Source organism: Falco peregrinus, chromosome 14 (genome assembly GCF_023634155.1).
Source record: "Falco peregrinus isolate bFalPer1 chromosome 14, bFalPer1.pri, whole genome shotgun sequence".
NCBI lineage: Eukaryota > Metazoa > Chordata > Aves > Falconiformes > Falconidae > Falco > Falco peregrinus.
In genome coordinates, this window is record NC_073734.1 from 6,183,911 (window position 1) to 6,192,321 (window position 8,411).

The following is an 8,411-nucleotide window of genomic DNA, read 5'->3' on the forward strand; positions in this document are numbered from 1 at the left end:
CGCCAGGGCGAAGCGGTGGTCTCACCAAATGACACCCACCCCGATGTCACCTAGCTCTTCAGAAAAGACCAAACGATGCCACTTGAAACTGGTGAAGGCCACAAGTCAGCATCACTGGTAGCTGAAGACTGTGGAGATAGGTCTGCCATGAGACATCAGCAACGCTGCACACCAGATCACCCCTTGAGTTACTATGGGAAGGGAAAAATGAGGTCTCGTTACGGCCGTCCACAGGGTTTCACCCTGCCCCATAGGCAGAGGGGAGGTGACTTCTCCCACCACCACCCACTGTCCCCATTACCTGCTCCCAGGCAGCCCCCATGTCCCGAGCTCCCACTGCGAAGGAGCTCAGCTGCGGTTGCAGTTGTCAGGGCAGGAGGTTTCAAGCCATGGCAAACGATGAAAATGGGAAAGGCTGGAAGGAACCGGCAGACTCCCTTGCAGATGTGTGGTGTTGCATTTCACACTGACCCATGCCTGGCTTTTCTGGGAAAGGCCTGTATTATGGAAATACAATTCCAGGTTTTCCCCACAGGGCTGTGTTATTTGCCTTTTATTTATTTAATTTTTTTTTTTGAATTTACTGAATTTTGCACAGAAGCTCTTTCCTTGTTAAGACTCGTGAACCGTACTACAGAAGGGTGGAAATAAAAAAACAGACATGCAAAGTGATACAGCTTGATGTGCCTGGTTTATTCCTGGTTTCACCTTCCAGACGCCTTCCCTGACATGACGGTTCCCTCGCCGGTGACGTTGTTTTGTGTCAGAGGGCCTTGCCTTTCCATGAGCTGTTCTGCGAGATACAGTTCAACATCCTGTTGAACCTGGAGGAAAAGAATCTTGAGAAATAGGGAGATGCGCTGCCAGAAAAGGAGCCTTGGCCAAGAGAAGGGGGTTGCCAGACTGCCTGAACTCTAACTGAACCGAGGACCAGGGCGGCCCCACGTAGCCTAGCAATCTCCAAATAGCAAGAAATACGTCAAAGCTGAGTTTTGAAATGTCTTAGGTATACTCACTTCGATTTCACCTCCATTTCACCTTTTTTTTTTTAAATTATTTTTAATGGCTTTTTCCATATCCTGGGGACTTAGGGCTGACATTGCAATGGGTTAACTCTAGATAGGCTTTTCCCCTATAAAGCTTGGGTACAGGAACACTTACCTTCATTTTCTTATCATTTCTGAGGCATAAAATAATTTCATGTGCCATAGATATTTTTTTTTCCCTCTTTCCTTTTTTAAGAACATGTTGTAAGTAGTGGTGCACAAATGACTCCTTGGTTAGATAAGACGTTATGTTTTTATCCTTGGACTATGCCCCCAGGCTCTCAGTAATGCCAGCATCAGCTAAGTTAGCATCTGATTAGTCGTTCTTGCCTCTTACCCAATGTCAGTCTTGATTATGCCTATTAATCTGGCACTTTTTTTTTTTTTTTTTTTTAACTGAGCTATGGGCACAATCCTGCCCAATTCTCGGCACTCTGCTACTACCACAGCTAACAGTTCTCACATTTCTACAATTCCGGGGGTTTTTGTATGTGTTTCTCACCTTTAAAATAGCCACATTGGTGTTCACCGTGCTTTTAGGCAGTTGTGGCCCTGAGAGAAGAAATCTGGGCTCCTGCCCTGATGATGTTGGCTTTAGAGATCCCTTGATGTTCTCGGTCTCTCAGCCCAAAACAAGGGTTAAGGCTTCTTTCCAAAGAAAGCTGGGCGATGAGGACGCACAGACAATTTTCACTCTGGCAATGAGAAAAGGGTACTGGGGACAAGAAAAGGTTAGAGAGTGAATTTCATAGCTCAGGACTGGATTTCAACATCACATCCACATTGATAATCAGGACTGACTTGTTACGGAAGGTGGTGTTGGAGTGTTGTTATGTGGCATTTCTATCTATTATTTCAAACAGATGTCAGCACCCTGTTCCAAACCACCCCAGCACAGCAGCAGCCTGGAGCTTTGCTGAGGGTTGAACCGTTTCTTTTTCCTCTCCCTGCTTTCTTACATCACTTTCTGAGTCACAGCTGCAATTCAAGCGTGATTCCTCAAGGCTGGGGCTGAGTTTTATTAACATCAGGAGAAATCCAGCTCACTTTGAGGTGCCCTAACATCTACTCAGCTCTGCTCGTTATTGCAACAGAGCGGACACTTGTCCCAGCCAAGAGCCAGAAATCTCTAGCTGGTTCCTTCATTGCCTTGCAATGATTCAACTTGATGGAGCAGACCAACTGGGGAGCTAAGAAGACATCTCTCTCAAGTTGACCTCAAGCAAGTGTTAGACATAAAAAACCCTGCCCTTGGAAAGCTCCCTTTGATGTGGGGAACAGGCTGGCAGCAGGTGGGAGAGGGCTGCTGTTTGGCTCGCAGTGCTTTGGCATCACCCTGGAGCACAGCAGACCTGCCGCCCCTTCGCTCTTCTCCCAGCATCTCCCAGGGTGTCCCCAGGGCAGCCATCAGCCTTGGTCAGTCTGGTGGAACCGTGCCACAAACACACAAGAGGGACTTTGGGGACAGGAGGAATCTCAAATCCTTTACAGAACCAGGGCAACAGTAAGGAAAGGTTTGAAGGTAGAGATCTGTGGGGCTGACCAGCAGCTCTCTGCTGAGACACTGTTCCCAGCTTGAGCCCCCTGTGGGGCACAGATATGGCAGCTCTCAAGAAGCTGCTTCAGCTACGATGTCTGTGTGTGTCGGGGGTTGTGTGCAGATGTTCTGTCCCTCCCTGCAACATGCCAGAGCTGAGAAGAGCCGATCAGGTCAAACAAGGGCTACTACGTTGCCTGCACAAAGCTCTGGGAGAAACTCCTGCCTTCTTGAGGGGGGGGGGGGGGGGGGGGGAAGGAGACCTTGCGGGGCTGAAGCCAGGCTCTGATCCTTCTCCACCACCCCTTTCTAACCTTCTCTCAGTGCAGAGAAAAGATGGGGTCGTTCAGGTCCTTGCATAAGCCAAGCGCTAACCACAGGTAAAGGTAACTCCGACACAATTCAGAGATACTAACCCCAGTAAGTAGATCTATGGGTTTGAAGAGCTTTCGCCAGAACAGACCAGGAAAGCCAAAGGACCACCGTCTGCCTGTACCATATTGCTCCCTTTTCTCACCCAGAGGAGGAACATGTGTGGGGAGCATGTACTCAGCCCAGACAAGCAGGGAGCAGCTCCCCAGCTGTGGCCACCTGAGAAACCCCACTGGCAACAGCAGCAAATACCCCGCCTTGGGGTGCTATGCCCCCACGCCAGCCTTGGCAAGCAGCCATGCAAGAGGGAAAGAGCTTCTACGTCAGAGCGTGGCCGAGCTCCCTCTGGGCTGCAGTACTGATGCTCGCATGGGTGAGTCGGCCACAACGCATTGCATACAGAGATAACCACAGTTTTCTCAAAATATCTTGCTGGTTTTCCAGCAGGGGGACAGGACTGGGGGCATCTGTCCTTTCCCTGGGTGCTTGGGCATTGATTCACCTGCACAGGCATCTTAGGTGTAGGGATAGCCGAAGGCAAAACTGGCCGGACGGTACAACACAGCCTTCCCAGTTTGGAAATGCACGTCAATCCTCCTCCAGATGGACATAAGCCTCTTTTTAATATGTTTTCCATTTATTCCTTTTTTTTTTTTTTTTTTTTTTTTTCTAAATCGGTGAGGTTGAATGTAGCTGGAGGGTGCAGGAAAAAGGGGAGAAGGGAGACAAACCCAGACATGTTTAATTAAAACAGCATGAACGTTCAAGATAGTGCTCTGGGAATGAACCGATACGGTTTCTCACACGTACTGCGGAGAGGACAGAGGGCAGGCTCCGATGAACACATAGTCCCAATAAGACAACACGCTTATTCCTAGAAATAAGACTCAGATGTTTTGGGGAATGCACTTAGACAAGATGAAGTGCAGAAAAGATAAGAGCTCTGATTAATTAAGAGAGAACACGAAGCATTGTGAGCAAGCCATCAGAAACAACATTTCTTTGGCAGGTAAGTGGGGGATGAAGATGCTTGCAGGCTATGACAGCTGTACGTTGGTCTCTGGAGGCTGTTTTTTAGAGGAAAGTATGCTGCAAGTGGGGAGAGGTCTCCGAGACACTAAATCCTAACAAAAGACTTGTTGCTATGCAAAATGCTGAGGCAGACTTAAGCCACTATTTTTGGCGTAGAAGTTTTCTTCTTTTATTTTTAGAAGCACATTTAAAAGGCCTACCACTATTTTGAAGATCCTCTCCATCTGAAATGCAGCAATAATTAAACCCTTTCCCGAACTTGCAGGGATTAGTGAGCACAGACCCACCGATGTTCAGGTGCTTCCCAGGTACCAGAAGCAACAGCAGCCATAAAATTATCTACTTGGAGAGAACATGTCTGGATAAAAACAATAATTGAAAGACAGAAGCCAGTAAGGCCTTTTTTCTGGGCAAGGTATAATTAGAAACAGTATGCTGCTGAGATTATAAGCAGTGTGAAATCATATCATTAGCATATAATTACAATGGCAGACATGACACATTTATCTAGACCAGATGTCTACTAAATCAGTTCCCTCCTTTCATGGATGCAGTTTCTTATAATCACTGAATAATATTTGTGATACCGTTAGCATCAACATCTCTCTTTACATTTTCAGGTATTTCTAATCATAATTAACATTGCATTTCCACAGTGCCGTGCCTTTCACAGTATAGTGAGGGGCTGCTTGTTCTCCCTGCTGTTATCTCCTAAAAACATTTTTGTCTGCGTAGTGATTATTCATAAAATAAAAATAGTTTAAGAAATTTCTTGGGTAACGTCTATTTTCCCAAAAAGCATCAGGCCAATTAATTTACTCTGTTTAAAACTCACTGTATGTTTAAAAAGCAAGACAGTCAGGCAGGTACCTATTAGGAGTGTCGATGTCGCGGCAGCCCAAGCTGAAGTTCCCAGGCTGGTCGCGGGGGATACCAATGGGGTTTCAGGCTGACGTTCAGCATCCCGTGGTGCCGGGCAGCAGCCACAGAGCCCACCACCACTGCCAGCCTCACCCGCTCTCCGTATAGGTGGAAACCCAGAGGCAAATTACTCCATCAGTGACATCAAAGCTGAACAGTTTATTTCTTCCAGTGCTGTGAAAGAGGTATGTGAACAAGGAAGGGGAAATTAAATCTGGCTCCAGTCTTAGCCCCTGCTCACTTCTCTACAGTCCCCCAAAGGCCCCTCCACCCCCAAGTAATACCATTCCCATTAAAACTAATCTCAACTGACCAAGAAACAGCATGATCCACCCACACCCACCCCCAAAAAAAAAAAATAAAAAAATTGGCCAAAACCCCCAACACATCTTAGGTTTGGCTTGGTGGCAGCTTGCATTAGCGCTCATTTAACCCACCCCGTTTCAAACCCATCCTTCGGTAGCTTTGCCTCAAAGACCTCCAGGTATGACAGAGATCCTTTAGAGTCCAAACCCACGGAATCTGAGCTCATTTAGGGACAGACCAAATTTCTGGAGTAGCCCTGAGTCATACCCTGAGGCGGTGAACAAGATCTGAGCGGCTTTTCTCTGCAATGACTTGACAGCATCTCCAGTAGGGATGGCATTAACCATACAGCCTTCTCCAAGTCCTCGTGATGGACAATGGCATGATGGACATGGGAAAACATCACCCATCATACAGGAGGCTGGAGAGTAGAAAAGCAAAAGATTAGGACTTTCACCTCCTTTCTCTCCAGACAAACTTATTTTGCTTTACTTCTGCCAAACACATTTGTTTAACATATACTTATTTTGCTTTTAGATCAATTAGATTCCATCTTCAATAACAACCCTTTGAGGAAAATAGAGTTAAGCAAGCTCCAGTCACTATGCTGAAAAAATTCATCTGGGATGATTAAAAAAACTCAAACAAAACAAAAACCAAATACAAAACAACAACAACAACAAAAAAACCAAAACCACACCAAAAAACCTTTTCCACCAAGTGTAAATGATAGATTTTGGTCTTTAGAAATTGTCAAGCACAAATCACACAAAGACCCTACTGCCAGCAAAGACTTCAGGTTGGTTAATTCACAAACCCCCCAGTTAATTTACTGATGTACTGAGTGTTCAGCACAGCTGAAACCTGAATTGGATTCGGGGAATAAATCTAAGAAGTTTTACATTCTTTTGATGACCAAAGGTTAACCTGATGGCTTGTTATTTCTGAGTTCATATTCTTTCATTCTTGGCTCCGGCGTGCTTGGCCAGGGCCAGAATTTCAGCAGCACTAGGTGCTCATTTAGGTTTCTAAAAATGGGACAGCCTGAATTTCAGATCTGTTGCGAAACGGGAACTCCCACTGGGAATAACAACTGGGTTTGCAAAGATACCTTCATGTAGCCACAGGTGACTGTGTTTTAGAAATAAATGCCCCTTTTTGGACACTTCAGTAAAATCTAAGACCTCATTTCCCAGTCTAGGTGGGGTCTCCTGGAGACCAATGCTCTTTGCAAACCTGTCCCTTGCTGGCAAACGCTTCACAGCAAACACCTGACTCCTGCCTGCACCACCTGGAATTTCTCTTGTTTTCCATAAGCAGGAGTAAGTTCTCAGAAAGAAGAAATGCCTGCAATGTTTTTGGAACTGCATTTATTCATCACACCAACAAATACCTCTGTCAGTGGGTATTCCTGGGGGATATTTCAGAGAACTTCTTGGTTTTTTTCTTTCTTGAAAGAGAACAGTTGATCAACACTTGAAATAATTATGAGAAAAAGGCAACAACTTTCATTAGATTCTTTTTGGGGAAAAGAATATTTGTTGGCTTCAAAATGATTTCTCATCTGTAACTGAACTTTGAAAGTCACAGAAGAAGGGAAGGGAATTAAAATATTTAGTAATGAACAAAAGGAAAAGTATTGAAAGGAAAGAAACAAAACATTTGGGTTCTTAACTTTTGTTTGCAAACACTAGTCATGGCACCGGCTTCTGACTGCCATTTGAGACCCCTGGCAACTTGCCTGCTGTTCACTGCACGTGGCTGAGACTTCAAAAGTCATCATCAGCTTTAGGTCCCAGGTAGCAAAACTGGCAAATATGGGGAAGCAACACATTTTGACTGAAAAGCTAAGAATTTCAGACCAGCTCGTCTCTGATACCATCAACTTGTGAAAGCATTAACACATTTGTGAAACTCCAGCTCAGTCACCAAAATTAACGGGTAACTTCTTTCAGCGTCTCACAGGTGAGACCTTTGCGCAGTGTTTCACTCTCTGGCAGGGAAATGTTCTGTTTCTACTTATTTCCTACAAAGATGACACCCGCTTCGTTTCCATGTGAGTCTTTCCTAGGCTGAGCTTACATGGGAAAGTTCAGACTCAAATAATCATGAGAGTTTGGGGTGAGCTCTGCTCTGGCTTAGACCAATCCAGCCCAAACTCCTCCAAACTCTCAACGTAGTCAACACTGAATAGGAAGCAGAAAGCACACATTGGAGCATACTAGCCAGAGAACCAAAACACATGGAGAAAACCTAAGTACCACCCAACCTTCCAGTCCTTCCCTCATTTACCCGCTTCATTGCCCTCGGGATGAGATCTTCCCCACCTGCTAGTCCAGATGTCTGCTGGTCAGGGAAATGCAGGGTTGTAGCAGACCACCTGCCCCAGATCACTGCCTACCGCACCAAGCAACTCCGTTCTCCTCATTTTCACCATCCCAGACTAAGGCTTCATATCTGGATCAGAAGCATCAGTATCTCTGCAGCCACTAAAGAAAAACTGGCATACCACAGAATCATTCAGGTTGGAAAAGACCTTTACGATAGAGTCCAACCATAAGCGTAGCGCTGCCAAGTCCACCAGCAGACCACGTCCCCAGGTGCCACATCCACACATCTTTTTGAATACCCCCAGGGATGGCGACACAACCACCTCCCTGGGCAGCCTGTTGCAGTGCTTGACAACCCTTTCAGTGAGGAAACTTTTCCTAATATCCAACCTAAATCTCCACTGGTGCAACTTGATGCTGTTTCCTCTCATCCTATGTCCAGAGGATGATTTATCCCAGACTAAGTCAGGTCTCCGGGGTTCTGGGGCTGAACTGCACAGCAATGCCGATCCCTCTAAACCGAGCACGTGGGGATCGCAGGTGAATTACACACTGCGGGTTTTTTGGAAGGTGAAGTCACCTAAGATGAATTCCCCCTGCCAACCCAAAGAATGACACACAGCACCATCAAGAATTAGGCTGGATTCCTTGGCCACAGGTGACATCGACCTCTAAGTAAAGCAAATACCCCAGCCCAGACCGGAGCTGGCAGCAGGAGCTGGGGGGGCAACATCACCCCACCTGCTGCTGCCTGGGGTAGGCATGGACTCACCTGGACCACCCCTCTGCCTGTGGGCAAATTTTCGGCTTTTCTTGCTGAAAACGACATGCCATTAGTCAGGAGTAGCCACGCTTGAAAAGAGTATT

The 8,411-nt window shown here is 46.2% G+C and overlaps 1 long non-coding RNA gene across 1 annotated transcript; it reads right to left on the bottom strand.

The window, feature by feature from the left end:
* Positions 1-401: 401 nt before the first annotated feature.
* Positions 402-3,600, bottom strand: LOC129785716 (uncharacterized). Its single transcript, XR_008749843.1, has 3 exons — positions 3,458-3,600; positions 1,549-1,741; positions 402-824 (listed from the first exon to the last, which is right to left on the bottom strand). It is a non-coding gene; the product is annotated as an uncharacterized LOC129785716 (long non-coding RNA).
* Between the last annotated feature and the right edge of the window lie 4,811 nt (positions 3,601-8,411).